Here is a 21,453-nt window from a genome sequence, read left to right as displayed (position 1 = left end):
CTGAAGAGCATGGCTCCAAATAAGTTTGATCCTTCTTGTGGCTCCCCACACACTCTTCCCTGTCTTGCAGACTCAGGCTGACTCGTCCACTGTCATCTGCTGGGTGCCACTGTCCCCTTCCGCTGATGACCCTGGGTTGGTTGCAGCTGCTTCCACTTCTTTCTGCGTTTTGACTGCCCCTCCCTGGCTTCTGGCTGGCGCAGTTCTGAGCAGCTGGGCTATCATGCAGGCCATCTTGGGATGCCCAGGGCTGGGGCAGCCACAGGGGGCTCTGATGAACATCCTACTGCAGACCCCTTGCGTCCTTTTTAAACGCACGAACCTCACTTTCCTTCATAATTAGTCACCTTTATGAAGAAAAATTGCCCTGAAGGACAACTGTGATGTGATTGTTGAGTTGCAAATAATATTCTAAACTTAGAATCTTGCTTAACTTCTTCCCCAAAAAAGTTAACATCACAAAGTGCCGCAGCCCGGGGGTGACAACTTGTGTACATTGATACAGCAGCAGTAGGAGCCTTTATTGTAAGACAACAGAGGTATTTATACATTCCACACAGCTTATCTTAATTAGCATAAACTAGATACAGCAGTCAACCAATAAGAAATCTCCACACTTAATGGCTCGCTGGCTCCACCTCACAAACCACTCCCCCTGGCAAAATGCCAGGTGCCATCCAGACTTGTTTACAGACCTTAACAACAAAGTTTATTTATTTATTCATTTATTTTTGACTTGTTAGCAGAACAGATCACTGAGACTTCATCTCAAATGCCTGGGGAATTTGGAGAATTTGGGTTATCTTGATCCTTGCCCCCTCCACATGTCACTCCCTTCCAAAAAGGGTTTCCCAAAGAATCCAGGAGGAAGATGGAGTGAGGGCTCCTCAAGCCACTGGGTGTTTTCAGAGCTTTTGTTCTATCAGGTTTCAACAGGAGCTCTCTTAGCCTATGGAGTGGGAAGGTTCTTGGTTGTGGAGGGCTGCCGGGCACATCGTGGGACATCAGCATCCACATACTCTACACAGTAAATGCAAGTTTGCAACAGCCCAATGCAGGTGCCAATTGCTCCTGTACCTTTTCTAACACTCCCTGAAGGGACGGTGCTGCTCCTGGTTGGAAACCTCTGATAGTGCTGAGAGAATAAAAAAAAGAGTGCCTGGCTAAGGCTGTAATCCCAGCAGCTTGGGAGGCTGAGGCAGGAGGATCAGGAGTTCAAAGCCAGGGACTTAGCGAGGCCCTGTCTCTAGATAAAATATACAAAAGGGTTGGGGATGTTGCTCAGTGGTTAGGACGCCCCTGGGTTCAATCCCCAGTACCCCCCCCCCAAAAAAAAAAGAAGAAGAAGAAGTACCTAGGGGCTGAAGTGGGGAAGGAACTGTTCAAGTTCCTCTGTGAAGTAGGGCTCAGGGCTTTGAAGACAGCTTCCAGAGTCCCTCCTACAATTGTTGAATTGTGATATATATACTTCTAGCCAGATGCTGAGGCTAAACAAGGCACTCCATAAATATTCGCTAATTAATTGCCATGTCTTGCTTAGTATTATATGCTCATTGAGACTGGAAATTTCACACCCACTACATTGTGAAAAGCCCTAGGTGGGCTTTGTACAATGCCATGCTCCTGATAAGCATTCAGGAAATATTAATTGCTATTGATGAAAGGGGTGACTACTTTAATTTAGATGTAAACAACTAAAAAAAAAAAAAAAGGCTAAATATGCTTGGCTTTTTGCCTCTGTTCCTTGCATTTGGAGAGACTGATTAATACAGTCCTGCAGCTAATTGCGTGTTCTTCCATCTTTGGCACCTGAAACTCAGGTGCATTCAGGTCACCAAGCAGTGTGTGGGTGGGTGAGAGGCTTTCTTGGGGTTTAGCCAGACAGCCAGGGCTATCTGCAGCACAGATGTACTTTTAGGGAATGGAAAACTTGGTAAATGTGCCAAAGTAGGAGACAGAAACCAGGCCAGCTCAGACCAGGCCAAAAAAATGGAGCATCCAAAGAGGCTAGGAGGCCACGAGATGCATGTAGTAGACCCTGGTAGTTGGGAGTTACTTTGAGCTGGTGGAGGGGTTGGGGCAGGGTTGGAGGCAGTGTGGTGTGAGGCTTCTCAGCCTCCCACTCCTTGAAGCTCTATTTCCACCTAAAAAATGTGAGCAATGTCTTGCTGAGTGCAGGCACGATAAGATCTGGGACAGACAGCCTGGATCCAGACTTCCATCAGCCTTAGTAAATCAGAATCAGGGTCTGACTCCTTGCCCATAGAGAAGTCATGATAGTTTTATTTCCCAGAATCATGACCAAAGGCCGAGAAAAAAAAAAAAAAAAAAGTCCAAGGCCAGACTAAAGCTTATAAAGAATTAAACCCACTGCCAGTTTTAAAACAAAAAAAAAATAAATAAACTCTGATCCTCATGAGCAGTCACAGGTTTATCTGGCGAGGCTTCATTTCTGCTGAATACCTAGGTGCCACAGACTCATTTGCTGACGTGCAGAGCACGTTCATGTTTCCTCTTCTGTACAGGAGACAATAACATGTGCCAATGGTTTCCACTCACCTGGTGTGACTGACTGTTCTCAGAGAATCTGGCGAGGTGAAATCTTATTTGTTCCAAAGCAAATGTCGAGGAAGCAGAGGATTGCATTTTAAGCGTAAAGTTTACCTAAAAAATAATCTTCTCCCCTTCAACGTATTTCCCCTTAAGTGCAAATGGCAATTCCTTTTTAATTAGCCAAGGGTGTTAAATAACAAAAGCGAGCTGTATTTTCTTCTTCCTTCCCAGGTGACCAGGATTTGGATCAGTAAATTTCAGCTTGTTCCTCTTTTCCTGGAACCAGAGTGACAAGGACCCAAGGCAGGATCTCCACATTGATTTGAATGACTTTGCTAGAGGTCACTTTGGGGGAAGTTTCAAAGGCAGCCCACACAGCGGTGAAAGTCGACACTGATCTTCTGGGTGATGCCCCAAGCACATTAATATGCGAACGTGTATAACAGGCTCCTTCTTGGGGAAGGATATGTCAAGGCGAGCTTGTCACGACACTGTGGAATGAGGGTGCCTACCGCAGAGGACTGGCCCTCTTCTCTGACCCCTTAAATCAGTGGCTCCTCTAGGTCTCCTCCTGGGAGTGTCATGCAGGTGTGTGTGAAATAACCAAGAGGATTGCACATATATTTGCAGAAAGAGGCAAATGCGCCACATCTTTAATTCAGCTCGCGTTCCTACCTGGCTGCTCTTCACTTGGGCTTTTCTAATTATTTCCTTTGAATTAAGTAGACTTGGTTTTGAGTCTTGTCTCAGCAACTTATTAGTTATGAGGTCCAAAGGTTTATGAACTCTGAAATTCTCTGTTTTCCCATTTATAAAATGAGGATACTGTTATGGTTTAAATCTGGACTGGCCCCAAAAAGCTTATGTGTTAGGCAATGTTTAGAGGTGAAAAGATTGGGTGGAGGGCTGTAACCTCCTCAAGTGGATTAATCCATTTGATGGATTAATAATCGGAATGGACTGCTAGCTGCTAAGTGTAGGCAGGTGGGCATGGCTAGAGGAAGTAAGTCAGTGGGGACCACGCGTGGCCTTGGATGCTATCTGTTTCTGGTCCCTTCCTGTCTCTGTGCCTCTGCTTCCTAGCTGTCATGAGTTGAGTGGCTTTTCCCCATCACACTCTTCCACCATGATGTTCTGCTCACCTCAGGCCCAGAGAAATGGAGTTGGCTGACCATGGACTGAACCTCTAAAACCTTGAGCCGAAACTCATTTCCTCCTCTAAGTTGTTTTTGTCAGATATTTTGGTCTCAGCAATAAAAATTTAACTAACACAGGAATTAATGCCTACCTCATAAGAGTTGGGGGAGAATAAAGGATAATGTGCATCAAGCATCTGGTACAGGGTCTTGGCACAGAGTAGGGGCTCGAGATTGATGGTGAGGGTCGTTCTTTCTCCCCTAGCCACGCCTTCTTACAAAAGTGGTGCAGCTCTCACTGAGATGGCCCAGGAGACATAAAAAGGAGAGGCTGCCAGAACCTGTGTGGATCATGGCAGTCCTTAGAACCTGTGTGGATCATGGCAGTCCTTCTCAGAAGTTTAGAGCAAAAAGCAGCAACATGGTTGGTGACACCCTGAGAGAGAACAGGTTTTCTGTTGCTTCACAAATTATTGGAGTCTGCATATGCCAATAGAATGAAGCATGGCACCCTGACCAGAAACTGTGTCAAGGAGCAAATGAAGAAAGTATGAGAAAAATGGCCACCAATAACCCCCGGGATGTGGCATACCAAAATAGCATAACTTATAGTTTACCCCGTCCTAATTTTCCTTAACCTCTGGGTGAAATACAGGAACTGAGTTTACTCCTAGCTGAATTCTTAGTGCTTGGCAAAGGGCCAAGCATGTATATGGAGGTGTTTAATAGTGGCTGGTGACTGAGTGACTGATGAACCAAATGAATTACATGCCTGGCCTCCTGAGAATCCACACTTGCATTTTCCTAGCCTCTGAGTAGAGAGTGGCATCAGGTGCTCAGGACCTGTTTTCCTTTGGTACTGTTCAGAATCCTTTTAAAATTCACTCAGGGTATTGATGCTCCTCTGAAAGTACAAGCAGAATACAGAGTGGAAGATCCAAGAAGTTCGATGCAACAAAATGGCTTCCTGTTTGTCTTTCATGACACAGGCCAAGAGTGGTTTCTCTACAAGACAAAATGGGCCCAATGAGTTCTCAGATCTCAAAAGCTACCAACAAAAAGCCAACTCCTCTGCTGTCCTTGGTAAGTGGAACACCCATTATTAGCAGCGTCCTCCCTCTTACAAGCTTTCCCTTTAGCCTTCATCTTATCGTGTTGATGGCAGTACTGAGTAATTGAGAACCATGTCTTCAAAACCACGGTCCGGTTGCTCCCTCTTCACTAAAAATGGGTCTTGATTCTATTTTTCCCCCTTCCTAGATTCATCAAAAATATGGATGGAACCAGAGCATTATCTGCAAAAGACTCCAGTGGAATACAGGGCGATTGCAACCAGTTATCTTTCAGAGATTACCCGACTTACTTTAAATCATCCTTTATGACCATACATTCATACCTCAAGGAAATGTTGGTCAGGCACTTGCCAGTGTTTGAAAGACAGAATCTTATCAATAAGCTTCACAAATAGCTTATTTGTGAGAGCATGTGGTGGAGTTTCCCCTTGAACTCATCTTCCGTTGTCCACAGTGGACAAGCAGGACAGGCCTCTCAGGTGTTTGTTGGGGGCTGAGGCGTTCCCCGGGGAGGAACTTGTCTTGAGTAGCTACTGGAGACGGTTTGATCGACAGAACGGGGCAGTCTCCTTAGACCCATCCATAGGGAAGAAGGCCCCGAGCATGAAGAGTCTCTGACTACGATGAGGGGGAGAGGGGGCAGTCTGTGCCTGGCCCAGTCCTCTGGCACACAGACACACCTGCCTAGGAAAAAAGAGGGAAGGCCATCAGCAAAAGCTGAAAACCTCTGTTTTAAAACTCTTGATAAAATCTTGGGCCAGAAGCAACAGTGCTCTGGGGCCATGAGAACTCAGAATGGCACTTACGGGGAACAACTGTATCCAGGGGGCAAACAAGAAGAGGCACGGTTCCCGGTGGCACTGTGGCACCCCAGTAGGAAGTTCTGCAGATAGCTGGACACTGCAGACGCTTCCTAAGCGTGTCCAGACATTATTGGATGAAATTTCAGAGAGGTAGCATTCCTGTGTTAGCAGGTAGGCAGAGTCTGGAAAACTGAGTAATTCCTCTTAATACCTCTTCCCTGAAACATTGCTGAGACAAAGGAAAACTGGAGTCCCATCGCATATTTGGCAATCATCTTAGGCCCTAGAAATAATATTATTAATAGTGGTTAGGTCTCCAAGCAAGAAAAGAAGGAAGAAAGGAAGTGGAGGTTGTTGAGGGGAGAGGAGGATGTGTGTGTAAAGGCTAGCAGGTTGGTTAGCCAGGCGGCAACCTGCCTCGACAATTTCTTCCTTCTTTTTAATTTTTCTCCCCAAGTCTATATATTTAAAAAATTTTAATTTGTTCTTTTTAGACATAATGACAGTAGAGTGTATTTTGACATATTATACATAACTTATTCTAATTAGGATCCCATTCTTGTGGTTGTTCATGATGTGGAGTTTCACTGTGGTGTATTCATGTCTGAAGATAGGAAAGTTTATGTCTGACTCATTCTACTGTCTTTCCTAACCCATCCTCTCTCCCTTCCCTTCATTCCCCTTCCTCTACTATAATGGACTTCTATTCTTCCCTCCCCATTCCCGTATTATGTGTCAGCAACCGCGAATCAAAGAGAACATTCAGGCTTTGGTTTGGGGGGATTAGCCTATTTCACTTAGCATGGTAGTCTCCAGATGCCTGGACAATTTCTTCCCTAGTCTATACTAAGCTAAGCACTATACATTTCTTATTTAAAAAGAAAGTAGAACCTTTTTTTTTTTTTTTTTTAACTGATAAAATGCACTTAAAAATACCAAAGTACTTTTCAATCAGGTAACTGGCCTGGGCGCCTTCACACAGCCAGCCAAGCTGCTCACCCTAATCCACCTGCTGAACTCAGCTTACTCAGGGCTGACTGTTCCTCAGTCCCTGAAATAAACCTGTGAAACCCTGGATGGGAGTGGGTGGGACGGGAATGAGGAACTTCAACTCCAAATGAAGGGAGGCGTGTTGGGAAGGAGGCTGGGAAGCATCTTTTATGCACCAGGCACATTTAAAGGCAGACCTCACTTATCAAGTGCAAATAAATTATAAGCCAATTACATATGGATACTTTATGACTTTATAATATTTGATTCTTCAAATATTCTCATCTATAAAAAAAGATAAACAAGAAAGTGAGACTCAGACAAGTTAAACAAATTGCTGAGGGTATTCAGCTTCACAGTCCATAAAAAGTGGGCACAAAGGTCCCAAGGTCCCAGCCCACAGGGCAAGGTGCAGTCGAGGGGAGGCCGAAGGACTGAAGCCACTGGGGCAGATGGGGTGGAGGTGGGTGGGCCCGGCTGGCAGAAGTCCCAGAGGTGGCAGAGAGGAGGTGGGGAAAGGCAGTGATTTCAAAGGTGGGAGTGGGTGAGAGGAAGGAGAGAGGCAGGTGGACAATTCTCACAGAGCCACGCATTTTGGGGCTCAAAGAAGGTGAGGGAGAAGAAAATGGAATCATGGAGAACATCTTCACCGCACAGATGTGGAAATGGGAGCAGCAAATAGAAAAGATGGAGGCAGAGACTTGGTGGGGATGAGGGTGAGGGTGGGGTGAGGGTGGGGGTGAGCGTGAGGTTTGGGGTGAGGGCAAGGGTGGGGGTGAGGGCAAGGGTGGGGTGGGGGTCGGCGGGTGTCACGGGTATTTTGCAGAGAAAGGAAAGGCAGGTGGGCCTTGCGACCACCATACAAGCCCTTGCCTCTACTAATGAGCTTGGTGGAAGGTTCTACTTTTATTACTATAAATAAAAAAAAAGGAACCTACTGAATGTTTAAAAGCCCGAGTCTCCAGGCCAATACCAATTATCTTAATTGTTCTGAAAGGATTAATTGCCTGAGTGGTTCTGTTTTTATTTTATAGAGAGAAGATTCTTTTTTTCCCCCTTTACAAACTATCCAGCACTGGAGACCAGTAAGGACTACCCATTCCAGGAATTCCCTGTAGGGTCCTGAGTACCTGGAGCTAGTGTTAAAAAGATCATTAAGCACCAAGCATCTCTTCCCTCCCTGGAGCTCTGCTAATTTGTGTTTAAAGACCTCAACTTGAGCAGAGTTAATATTTACAGCGAGGTAATATATTATTTACATGAGCTCCAGACACCAAAACATCTATAAATTCACACATAGTTAACCTCCTTCTGCTCCTTCCTTATTTACTTATTAAGTTAATTCGGGACCTGGCCCATTATCCCATAGAAAGATCTTTCAGTAATTTCACCCACAATCCCTTTAGGAGGAAAGCAGAAAATAAAGGACTCGCCAGATTCTTATTTAGAATGAGACTCCTGCACAGACTTCAGAGGAAATAGTTCGGGGTAAGGTGATAAAATGGGTAAATGATAAAAACGTGAAGAAAAAATAAATGATTGGCTTTTTGTCCTTTGGAGTTACGTGCAAATTACAGAGGAGGTTGTGGATTCCAGGGGGTGAAATCTTTTCCAGAATGTAACAAGTTATTCTGGAAGATTTTTAGGGATAAGAGAATGTGCATATGAACAAAGCTAATCTACAAGGCCAATTATACTGTTTAACAATATGTGGGTTTATTTGCATGAGTTGGCAAATCACTTATCACACAAGAATTCTTAAGCAATGGTTCTAGTGAAATTCTGTACCCACTGTGACTTTTTCAGTACCTCCAGGCCACCTGAGTGTCCAGGTGTCTGTAGCCACTCAAGATTTCACCCCACGCTCAGATCAGGTTACACAATCCACTTACTTTTCAGGGACAGGAATCAAGAGAAACTCACTTTAATATACAGCATTGAGGGCCTGAGAGTGGGTGGCTAATGGGGAGGGAGCTGTTGGGATCAAAGCAGCAAGCCAGTCTAAATGTTGGAGGAGTCAACCTAAGAATCTGTCCATGAATGTTCATACCATCATTCTTAATAAATGCCAAAAAATGCCAGCAACTCAAATATCCCATCAATTCATAAATGGGTAAAGAAAATGTATATTCATACAATGAAACTGTATTCAGCAATAAAAAGATAAAAAGTACTGAAAATGAAGGAATGAATAGAAATTACAAATGTCAGGAATGAAAGATGGTTTTACTACAGATCCTACAAACATCAAAGCACCGTAGAGGAGTAATGGGAACAACTTTGTGCCAACAAATCCAACAATTTAGATGAAACTGGAAAAACTCCTTGAATAACTTAGAAAAATTGGTACAAGGTGAAACAGGAAATCTGAATAGTTTTTTTATTTATTAAGAAAGTTGAGGGGCTGGGGTTGTGGCTCAGAGGTAGCTTGCCTAGCATGTGTGAGGCACTGGTTTCAATCCTCAGCAACACATAAAAATAAGTAAATAAATAAACAAAAAAAAGTTATAAACAAAAACCTCACAACAAAAAATCCATGCTCATTTTATTTCTCTGCTGGCTTCTATCAATTTTTTTTTTAAAGTTAACTTTCTAAAAAATAGAGTAGAGAATAGTTCCAACTCATTATATGGGGCCAGCAGAGCTCTAATACTCAAATTTGACAAAACATTACAAAATTATAGAGCAATATCTCTCATGAATCTATATTCCCAAAACTCCAAGAAACCACTAGCTAATCAAATCCAGCAGTATAGAAAAAGAATAAATATCACAAATAAAACTTTTTAAGTGAATAAATATCATGACCAAGTAGGTTTTATCCCTGGAGTACAAAGTTGATTTAACATTCAACAATCTGTCACACTTGCAAAATAAAATCACATGATTATTTCAATAGGTAAGCAAAAGCATTTGGAAAAAAAGTCAAAACTCATTTGTGATCTAAAAATACACAACAAAGGCAAAAAGCAAAAGCAAAACAAAGCCTCAAAATGATCAGTCAAATTAGAAGAGAACTTTCAACCTGACCAGGATGTCTACAAAAAATCTGAAGCTAATGTAATACTTAATGGTGAAATATTGAACAGTTTCCCCCAAAGATTAGGAACAAAGTAAGGATATCCAGTTCCTCCATTTCTATTCAAGGTCTTGCACTTGCAATAAGGTAAGAAAAAGAAAAGAAACAAAGACCAGGAAGAGAAATCTTATCCTGGCTGTCCTTGCAGATGTAAATGGTAGCAGAGTTTAAAATAATCCACGGGACTGAAGGTTAGCCTTTGTAGAAACTTCGAGACAAGAGGCTAGTGCTGCAGCATTGAAGGCTTCAGTAATATTTTTTGCATGGGGGCCCTGTGATCATAGGGTGGCTGCATTTATTTGGGTATTACTTTTTTTTCTCTTTCTTTGGTTTAGGCTTTTTTTTTTCCAAAAGAATTTCAGCTTGATATTTATGCCGATTAATTTTATGTGTCAACTTGATTGGGCTACAGTGCCCAAATATTTGGTCAAACATTATTTCAGATGTCTTAGCAAGGGTATTTGTGGATAAGAGTTTTCAGTGAATTCTGAGCTGATTTCCCTCTGTAGTGTTGGCCGGCCTTATCCCCCAGCAAGAAGAAATCCTCCAGCTGACCGCCTTTAGACCTCATTTGTGAACTTGGGTCTTTCTGGTTCTTTGGCAGACTGCCTTTGGACTTCTCTATAATGCCAGCTATCCCTCAGCCTAGTAGATCAGCTAGCCCACCCTGCAGATTTTGGACTTGACAATTACTACATGAATCAATTTCCTAAAAGAACCCCCCCCCCCTCTCTCTCTCTCTCTCTACACACACACACACACACACACACACACACACACACACACTTACTCATATTTTTTCAGTTGTTTTCTCTGGAGAATCTTGGCTAATACGGCTTCTTTTTACAGTATCTAGTTCTCATCTGAGATTTACCATCTCTTCTTTTTGTAAACATTCTCTGTGAGCATAGTTATTATAAAATCCTCACTAATTTCAGTATCTTGGTTATTTCAAGGTGAGCCTTTTCTTTTGAAAATCAACCAAATTTTCATGATTTTTGGTGTGTGGAGCTTGGTATTTTGGTAGGTTGATATTAGATCGTCTCTTGGACACCGTATTGTGTCGTAGAGTTTCTGAGTTCTGTTAACATCTCTCTGAAGAGTGTGGATTTTGTTGTTGCTCTTGTGTTAGGCAGTAATTAACTTTTTTTTGGATTCAGACGGAAAACTCTGTCTCTGAAGGAGCAACTGGACTCTCAGTTCTGTTTTTTCACTCTTAAGCTGGGCTGCTTTAAGTCTGCTCCTAGCCTGTGTGGTTCAGAAGTCAGTAAGAGATTTAGGCAGTCATACACCAAAAAAAAAAATAGTGCTCCCTCTCACGGGCACCCCCCTTTCTAACCTTCACTTCCAATTTCCCAGTGGCTGCAATTGTCCCAAAGTCTCTTGTCTCCTTAGGCTAGGAAAACTGCAGTTTTCTGTTAGAATTTATTAGACTAACAAATATTCCGGTTTGCCTAGAATTGAGGGATTTCCTGGAACATGAGATTTTGGTGCTGAAAATGGGATATATCCCTGGAAATCTGGGCTGGTTGCTCACGCTTGAGTGTTAGCCACTCTGAAGGCTGCCCCATAGAAGCATGAGAATAAAACTCACCCAATTCCATTCCTTTCTCCCAGAAGCTGCCTTCTTTTGGTCGCTGTCTTTGAGCTTTTTGTTTGCTTTGTTTTGTTCTTTACTTTTTTTGGCCCCTAAAGTTCTTAGCTGTTGTCTGTGGCGGAGCTGGTCCACTAGGAGTTTCCTGAGTCACCCTCAGAGGCAAATCTCCCTTCAGTCACTCTTACCCAATGTCCTGAAAACCCTTTCCCATGTCCTGTTCAGTCTCTTACCATCATCATCATTCTCTATGGGAACTATTATAGTTTCAATGCAGCTTGTCCCCCAAGGGTTCATGCATCTGAGGTGTGGTCCTCAGTTTGGTGGTATAGAGGTGGTATGGAATGTTTAAGTTGGCGATCCTTAGGTCATTAGAGGCACTGACCTTGGAAGCGATAGTTAGTTCTCGTGAGACCCCTGAGCTCTCCTGAGAACACATTGTTTTAAGAGCCCGCCTGATCTCTGCACCTCTCTCTAGCTGGTTTCTTCTTCCCACAGGTGCTCCTATCTTTTTGACCATGTCCACTGTGGAGTCTTTATAAGAGTGGAGCCTATGTTGGTGCTCTGCTCATGAATCGCTAGTACCGTGAATGAAATAATTTTTTCTTTATAAAATTATCAAGCCTCCTGTATTTCCTTATAGTAATGAAAAATGGGCTAAAACAAGCACTCCTTTCCCATTTTTTCTGAGCCATCTTTCAATTTCCCTGACTTATGAATGTGCCTCTCCCAGATGCTTCCTGAAATCTCTACCCCACAAGGCAGAGTCAGTGTAGATCAGTGACTGACACCAGTTGACATCAGGAAGCAACATCAGGAAACACACAATGCTTGGGCTCTGTTCCATTCATGATCTCATCTGACCCTTGTCCCAACTTTGCAAGGGAGGCATTATCCTCTTTATAGCACAGAGAAGGAAGTTAATAGTCAAAAAGTAATTACCCAGGGTCACAAAACTGGCAAATGGAGGAAACATAAAATGAATCCTGTCTAATTTAGCGTTCCTCCTTTGGTCCACTCCTATGATCCAAGAGAATCCACAGGTACTTGTGAATTCTTGACACCCTGAAGCTTTTATCCCCCGACCCCTCGAAGTACTGAGGAAATTGAATGCAGCAGGGGCTCTATTCTCAGCCGACAGTACATCCCCAGCCCTTTTACATTTTTGATTTGGGGACAGGGTCTCACTAAATTGCCCAGACTGGCCTTGAACTTGTGATCTTCTTCCCTTAGTCTCCCAAGTAGCTGGGATCATAGGCATGCACCACACTACACTGGGTGACATCCTGAGTTTTATCTCAGTTGATACTAACTTTCTTTCCTGATTGTCAGTTTTGGGAACTAATATCTTCTCATTCTGCACGTGGGGACTTTTATATCAAAAGTGAAAAAAACTAGTGATTCAGTGCCTGAGCCCTTCTGAGAGATGGTTCAGTATCCATCCTAGACAGAGACTGACTCTCTTAGGGAATGCAGAGCCAAACGCTTCAGCAAAAATTCCCAACACCCACCACGTATGAGAGCCCCCCACTGCACCCCAACGCAGCCAGCTAAATGACATTACCTACTTTAAGAGAAAGGAGAGGCATTGCTGGGGGGAAGTTTACCAGCCAGAACTAGAAAAAGAAGATGCTTTCCTTGGAAAGTCTCTCCTGTGGAATGCCATGCTGTTTAATTCCACGGTTTCTTCTCAGTGGCAGGTTGAATGTGTTCGGAGGGATCTTAAGAATACGCCCCAAGGAAAAGAGTCGATGTGGAAGGGGTACACAAAGAAAGAAAAGAAAGAGCCATCACTGAAACAGCCCCATGGGAGGGGACGAGTGCTAAGTCTGACTTACAGATTCCAATTCAGATCACATTCACTGAATCCGGTCCCTCCCTCTCCCCAACATTTTATTATAAACATTTTCAAACATACAGAAAAGGTGAAAGAAATCTATAGTTAACGCACACAGATACCCACCACTCTGGTCCTCTCACTAGTATTTGTTTTTACCAATATTCATCTATATACAGCTGCATCCACCTATTATCGATTCACTCTTTTCCGCAATTTAAAGTGAATTACCAATATCCATGCTCTCTGAAGTTTTCTCTTTGGGCCACATAACCTCTAAATCTTTTCATTTGTTTAATTTCTGCTTTCCGTTCTCTAAGAGCTTGCTTTTCTTATAGAGAGTTTCCTCTGGGATCCTCTTCTTTGAATCCCCCTCATCAGATCCCTGCACCTGTGGACTTAGGGCAATGTCCATCACTCCCTTGAGCATGCCCAGGGTATGCCGTGGCTAAGCAGGAGGGACTCACCCTCCCAGGAAGTCACTTGCCAGCATATGGCGACAATACCAACCGATGTACACATACCATCGCACACACCAGCACCACCAGCCCCTGCAGTGTTGAAGAGCCAGGAGCTGCCCACAGTGTGTAACTTTCAGGATTCCTCCAAAGAAATTACTGACATTGGCAGTGGCTTCCCTTTCATTATTAGTGGTGGGAGAGAAACCAACAGAAATATTTTATTAATAAAAAGATATTCTTGGGGCTGGGTGGTGGCTCATCGGTAGAGCGCTCACCCAGCATGTGTGAAGCGCTGGGTTTGATCCTCAGCACCATATAAAAATAAATAAAATAAAATAAAGATGTTGTGTCCAATTACAACTAAAAAAAAATTCACAAAAAATAAAGATAGTCTTCCGATCTGTGTGCTAAAAATAGTCATCAGAAAGAAAACTGGAACAAAAAAATTGCAATCTGCTATGAAATATCTTACTTTTGGACTTTATCAGTTGATTTTTTATTTCCAGTGGATTCTGTTTCCTTTCTCTTATCACATTGGAGTCATTTCTAACTGAAGAGCTGCTAAAAACGTAGATATTCCCACTGCACCCTCTCCCCCATTTTCTCTGGATCTATTATTCCTTCTAATTCTTCTCCATGGGCTCCTCTGCTCCATCTCTTCAGGGGCTTCAATTCTATCATTTGTCCCTCTACAGTTCTTTTATTGTATCTATCTTACTTCTGAAATGGTCACTGAAATGTTCACACTTCTTCAAATCCCCCAAAGCCTTCATAACCAATGGACCCTCCATCTCCTCCCCTTCTTTTCTCACCTTCTTTGGGAGCCTGGAATATCTTTCCTGCAGGCATTGCTTGGAGTTCAAGGTGGAACTGATGTTCCTGATGCCTGATTAGTTTTCTTTATGCAAGACCAATCCGCTTACCTGGATGATTTTATATTTCAGTTCTCAAAAATCGAAGCACGGCCAACACTTTTGAAGCAGAATTCCTTTTCAGACATAGCTTTTTCTTTTCCTTCTAGAGAGATTTGCCAGGAGATAACAGTTTCTTTCAAAGAAAATGTAAACAATAATCTACTGAGACAGAAAACCCCACTTCTCTCTGGGGTTTCACCCATTGCTGTTTAGTTCTCATTCATTTCCTGTGGGTTAGGATGGTGCTTTCAAACCCTCTTTGATTATGGGAAAATATCAATTAACAAAAAATATAAATCATTCCTTAATCTTCAATGGTAGTTAAAAAGCATGGAACTTTATTCTATTCCAGACAAGTTTTGATGGTTGCATGGGTTAATGAATCTTCTTATTGAATTATTGAGGGAAAGCTTCAAATAAAAACATCAAAGAATCCTTTATCTTATTCTTCCTCAACCACAAGACAGACCAACCTTTCAGCCCACTCTCTGCAGAATACTAACAACACCTGGTTTCTTCGCCGAGCATGCTCATCAAACTCTCTCAGCCTTGTCCTGCCCCTCACACCAATAAGGCTTCCCTGGGAACTAATGGGTCCTTCTTCTAGCCCTGAACCAGATGCTATTAGCTTTTCTACAATTCACTCTCTATAGTTCTTTCATAGTATTTTAATGCTCCACTGAGAGAATCCAAAATCAAGTAAATGCTTTTGTTTATAAATAAGGATAAATAGTTCTTAAATCTTCAGCAACCTCCCATTATATCTAAAAAGCATAAAACCTTATTCTACTCCTGACACGTTTTGGTGGTTCTATGGGTTAATGGATTCTCTTATTGAACTACTTAATAAACCTTGCATTAATAGTAGCAACTCCTTTTCAGAGATGTTAGATACAGTGGAAGTTTAGCAGCTGTCTGTAAAGGAGGCTATATAGACTGCTAACATGGAAAAAAATTCAGTTCTCAACTCTGTTTCTCCTTAATTGTACTCTAGGCCAGTTAGTGGAAGCTAAGGCATTTCGGGAACTGAAGTGGCTTTGATTATTTTGAGATTTAACTTGTGAAGTAGCAGTATAATTAACAACATCTAACATCTGTGTTTGTTCCCGAAAGGTTGTGTGTGAATTTGATTTTGGTCATTGGATAATTTTCTCATTTACTTGCACTATAAAGTCCAGGATACTTTATCTTGGCACCTAATTATCTTTCAACAGTAGTTATTTCCACCACTTCTCTGTTTTTCTGCTGGTAGGCTTCTGATAAGTAGTTATTACAGGTATGCTCTAAATGAATGCTTGCAAAAGCCTTGGAAGCTGCACTCCAAGTGCAGCTTTTACAGGCCTTGATTTATTTCTTTAAAATTATATTTCTTATGTTGGAGTTTCTTTAAGCAGAGTATGTCCATGCTGGACAGCGTTGGTAAATCGGACTCCACAATGGCCACCTGAGTGTATCCTTGTTCCTGTTATTACTTGCTGTTTAACAACTAACTAGTCCAAAATTCAGTGGCTTCATCAATGCCGTACTTTTTATTTTCCAAGGTTCAGTGGCGTGGCTGGGTTCAGCTATGTGATTCTCCTTTGGGATCTCTAATGCAGTTGCCATCAGATGCTGCCTACAGCCGGAGTCACCACAAGCTGTGACTGAGCTGGGTGTCCCAGAATCATATCTTGTACCTAGGCTGGCATGACTTGCCCAGCTGGGCCTGGCTGGGCACCTCTCTCTTCTGTTCGGCTAGTTTGAGTCTCCTCACAGTGAAGGGATCTTGGGGTAGAAGACCTTCTTTCTGACAATGGCTTCCCCAGGAGAGAACTAGCCAACAGAGCACAGCAGACATTGCCAGGTTTCTTCTGACCTAGCTTTGGAAGCCCCCCAGTGCCATCTGGGTCCCATTCTGTTGGTGGTTCTAAGCAAGTCACCAGACAAACCAGATTCAAAGGATGAAAGCATACAAAGGTATGGATATCAGGAGTTGTAGTTCTTTGGAGCTCCATCTCTGGAGCTTACTTGCCATATCCTGGCTACTGCCTGTTAGCATGTGTTTACTTACGTTGTAAAGTGGGTTAATTAGAGTTAAAGCTACTTCTTCCAGTTGTCTTCCTGGGAACATGTAATAGTAATAATAAGAGCATTTGTCATTCGTGGAACAATCGTACAGTCTCCTACTGGAACAGAGTTGTGTAGAAACAAACATTCCTGGTCTCGTGGAACTTGTACTCCAGAGGGGTAGGAGGGTGATATAGTAAAAAGAAACTGCACAGAATACCGTATGGTGATAAGTGGTAATGAAGAAAAATTATGCAGGGAAGAGGATTAGGAAAAGCATGTGTGGAAGCAATTTTAAATAGGCCAGTAACACTTATGTGCCTTAGCAACATGTGAGTAGAGACCAGAAAGAAGTGAAGGTGTGAGATGTGGTCTTTGAAGAAAGAGCATCATAGTAAAGAGACCACGTGGCTGGGACTCAGTCAAGGGGCTGTGACAGGTGCAGAGATAGAGTTGAAGTGCTGGAGGGAGGTTGTGGGTGGGGGGTGTGTGAGTCTATGTAGAGCCTTTTACTTACATGAGACTTTTACTTTGCATGTAAAGGGGAAGCTGTTGAAAGACTTGGAGCAGAGGAGTAAATCTTTCTGCTGAAAATGAGCAAGGGTGTAAGCAGGGAAACCAAGTCAGAGAGCTATTGCCATGATACAGGCAAGGGGTGGAGGTGGCTCAGAACTGGGTGCTGTCAGAGCAGAAGTAGTGGGTAGTGATATGTCATATAAAAGGTTATATTTTGCAGGAAAAACCAATGGGAATTGATTACAGATTGAATTTGGAGACAGGTTCTAGAGAGAGAAAACTCTTTTGAGATATATTGTGGTAAGTCTTGAGAGGAACTGGAGAATTGAGAGAGAGGCTAGGAGAGAAATGTGGTTTTCTAATTTTTTTTTTTTTAACGGCAAGAATGTACGCAGATGGAGATAAATCCAATAAAAACAGAGAAGCTGGAAATGCAAGAGAGAAAAGGGCTAATTCTTGGCCTGATGTCCTTGAGCAGTGAGAAGCGTGGGTTTGCGGTAGACTTCGGGGGTTGGCCTTCGATAGGATGTGCTCCAGCTCCCCGGAGGAAGGGGCAGACTTATGAAGAGGTGGGTGGATGTGAAGGGCACTTACGAAACTTCTCATTGTGCCCATAGGAATCTCAGAAGAGGTCCTGGGGGTCTGGGGGGAGGTCTGTTTGCCAAACAGCATGCAAATGAGATGGGAGTGAACCGAGGGGACAGAAGGCAGGATCCCTGGACAACATCAGGCCACCAGGAGGTTCCAGTCTGGGCTTTGCAGGAGCCCTGCGCTGTTTTCCTCCACTCCACCGCTTGGATGCTGGACCCTTGGAGAGCCTGGGTGGCGAAGGTTGGGTTAAGTTCAAAGAAAGGAGGAGGAGAGCAAGGGCGCTGGGAATATCCACCGAGAGCCATGCCAGAGTCTCAGCCAGTCAGTGGGGTGGGGGTCATGAACCCTAGGAGCCAAGGTCGGGGCCATCAACGCGATTTCCCAGGGAGCACAGTGGGTCTGCCAGATCACACAAGCCCCTCTAAATTGGCCAAAACTATCTTCAGGACCTAACAGAAACCAATTCACTTAACAGGTCCCCCAAATCAACCAACAGAGACACCAAACCCATAGGGTCTCCTTTGTTGGGCGCCCTCACTTTCTGCCCTGGGAACCCGCTTTCCTGACACGGCGCCTGTGGACCAGCCGCCCGGAGTGTGGGCGCCACCTGTCGGCCGGGCGAAGCCCTGCGGCCGCTCCCCTTGTCCACCTCGCTGCACCGACCTTAGGAGCTGGGGGCCACCCATGCCTCCTGGGACCGCGGGGTGGGGCCTGGGCCCCACAACTCTCTTGGCCACACTCTTGGCCAGTCGCTCAGCACTTTCCCTGCCAATGCCTGGCCACCCTGGACAATCTTAGCCTTCAGTCTTGCTCCTGGAAGGCTGCCCCCAACCCCTAATCTGCGTGGAGAGTGGTGGCATTTTGATTTCCTGCTTCCTGCTACAGTTCTTATTGTTTATTTCTCAGCATCATCCACATGAACTTAAATATCATGGCAAGATTTATGTCCCTTTTGTTCACGATGCTATGCACAGCATCTAACAGCTAACATACATCTGGGATCCTACAAAATTTGTTGGGTAAAGGATATCACCCCTCTATCCTGTAAGCATTCAAATATGCATTAACTACTCCCCTTCCCCTGCCAGATGGGGACTTGGTAAGGCCAGCTTGTTCAAAGACGCACAGTTAGTAAGTTCCAGGCTTACTAGCCTTCCCTCGGAGTTCCTGCTTTATGCCATTGTATTACTGTTGGGTGCTTCAGAGGAGGATTCCAAATGCCCCCTCAAAAATCAATGAGCAAACTTTTAAGGAGGACTTTGCTCTCATTTTTCTATACTACAGGGCAAATTTCAGCTCCAAACTGCACTTGTACTATTGGCCTCCCACATCTGATGTGTATTCTGACCTCTTGTGACAGAGAGCAAAGAATATGGATATTGACTTTGGATGGGATTTGAGGGAAAGTGACAGGACTAGTTTAAACAATTTTAGGAACTGGCTGGCTATGGTCGGCTTGCTGATTGTGTGATTTTATTGCTACTATAATGTGCCTGGAGGGGTTAACATTTTTAAAGTCTAAAAATAAAAGTCAATAAACAAATAATAGGGTGCCTTGCCCATGATTGCATCTTTTCTGAATTCAAACAATTTGTTTCCAACACAGACAACAAATCTTGGAGCCATGGTTTGATTTGTCCCTTCTCTTCATTCACCTTCAGAGCTGGCCTGACTGGCAGTATGCACATTGCGCGTCAGTCAGCACAGCCCTTATTAACCGCTTGCCAGGATTCGGTTTTATCTTTGCATTGATTTCCTCCAAGCTTGGGCAGGCGTGCTATGTGGATCCTATGCAAACAAAGACCCAAATATTTCCTGTTGAAGCACTAATGACCCAATCATCCATGAAATATTCGTTTACAAAAACACATGGAAAATACAATAATACAGGAACTATATTGAAACTAATTAAAAACACGAGACACTGCCCTTCAAATATGACTGAGGGTTCCAGTAATCGGACCTGCTTAGGACGGTCTCTGTATTTTCTCACTGGGCCTTATCGCTAAGGATTTCTTTCAGTGGAAGAACAAAGCTCTACTATAATTAAATCAAAGTACGATATTATTCTCCCACTGAAGTGTAAAAATTCAAGAAGGGGTATCGTAAAAACCCCTCCACACTATCAGAGGATGATTCCCTTTGGTGGCAGGCCTTGGGGTCAGGGTCAAACTTCCTGTTCTGCATAGTTTCCTGATGGAGTCTCTGGAGATCTGGCCACTTCTCAGTTTGGCACTGAGCTATGGGCTAGAAAGGGGGAGCAGGAAGGAGAGATCAAAAGAGTAGAAGAGAGAGCAAGAAGAGGAAGAGAAAGAAAAGGAAGAAGGATTGATTCTGTGAGCAAGACGAAATTCACCATCTTCCCAGGGTTTTGATTCCTCTGCTAATTATATTGCCCCAGAGCCTGTCTAGGCAGAGCATGCACAGAAGTTCCATTCCCCTGGTGTCTCAGCACAAAGGAGACAAGTTGGCATTTTCAAAAGGGCATTGGTAAAGGAAAGCAAAAGGGAAACAGTTTTTCAGAAAAATGTAGGTGGTATACAAAAGTAAGTTTCCCAAAGAAAGATTCATGACCTACCCTGATGTTATTCTCACCCTACAGCACAAATGCATAGTGGCTGTCCACATGGGATGGGTTCCATCTTAGTTCAGATCAGTCATCCAATGGTCTCCTCCTAGAACCTGAGGAAAGCCCCACTTCCCCAGATCTCTTCCAGGAGGAGCTCCACCTGAGGGATTCACCTCAGACCCTGATTATTGACATAATGAATGGTTTATCTTTTGTTGGAACTTACCAACCTCATCTACTGGAATATGGTTTTCCAAGTTTGCAGTTTTGCCAACGCAACAATAACTGAAATAGATACTAGTTTATGATCATCATATAATTATAAATACGTTGTGTCATCAAATACTAAGTCTCACAGATTAGGAGTTTGATAAACATTAGCCAAATGAATGAATGGCACTTTATTCCTCAGATTAATTTATAAGCAGCATAATTCGTGTGCCCAGGCAATGGTTAAATGGGACCATTGTGGGATTTACCCAGTTCTTCAGGTTCTTCCAGACTGGATCATGACTTCAGGCTTTGCCCTTTTCATTTCCTCTTTCCATCCACCCAAGGCTTTCCACATGGACACACTTTGTGCAGAGAGTCAAGAACAGGTACGCATTAGGGGAAAGGAGTCCGGGGGCACCACAAGCCTGTTCTGAACTCTCAGAAGTAATGTGTGTGGCTTCGAGGGGCTCCAAGGCCCTCAGGGGAGCCCCAGCCTAACCACAGTGCAAGGCATGGTCCCTCCCTTCTCTCCATTTCTGTTCTCTCACCAGCTCCTCCTACTCTGTCCCTAGGTCCACCGAGGCCAGCCCTCAAATGCTCAATGGAAGCAGGAGTGACAAGTGACCAGTGTGGCTCTGCAAGAAAAACAATGTCCCTGTTACAGAAGGAGGGTTGTCCTGCCTCTTCCTTCAAATTCTGTTATATTTGTTAGCCATTCCTAGGACGGTTTCTATTTTCTGCTAAGAATCAAACATAAGTAATGCAAAGAATAGAAAATAAAATAAATGTACAAGTTTATCAAAGACATTTTATTCTTTATTATGAATAATTATAATGTGCCAATAAAAATATGGAGGAAAAAAGAACAAAAAAAAAGAAAGAAAAAAAGAAAAGAGAGATTGAAAACTGCATCACAAGCCTGTTCAGGTTACTTTAATAGACTACCACAGACGGCAGGTGTAAGCAACCCAAACCGATTTCCTCACAGGTGTGATGGCTGAAAGTCTAAGCTCATAGTCCATCTTAATTGCTCCCAGGCCCCCACTGCTTTCTTTACCCAAACCTGACCCTCTCTTGC

At 43.4% G+C, this 21,453-nt stretch overlaps 1 long non-coding RNA gene across 1 annotated transcript in view; it reads left to right on the top strand.

Moving 5' to 3' along the window:
• LOC143396497 (uncharacterized) overlaps positions 1-21,089 on the top strand; it is a 55,983-nt gene extending 34,894 nt beyond the window's left edge. Inside the window, exons 2-3 of the long non-coding RNA XR_013091107.1 lie at positions 4,679-4,772; positions 20,948-21,089. This is a non-coding gene — a long non-coding RNA (uncharacterized LOC143396497). The remainder of the gene's footprint in view (positions 1-4,678; positions 4,773-20,947) is intronic.
• The last annotated feature ends 364 nt before the right edge of the window (positions 21,090-21,453 follow it).

The sequence above is a fragment of the Callospermophilus lateralis genome, chromosome 4 (assembly GCF_048772815.1).
Source record: "Callospermophilus lateralis isolate mCalLat2 chromosome 4, mCalLat2.hap1, whole genome shotgun sequence".
Taxonomy (NCBI): Eukaryota; Metazoa; Chordata; class Mammalia; order Rodentia; family Sciuridae; genus Callospermophilus; species Callospermophilus lateralis.
Note: the sequence above shows the minus strand (reverse complement) of the source record. Positions and strands in the feature narration are given on the sequence as shown.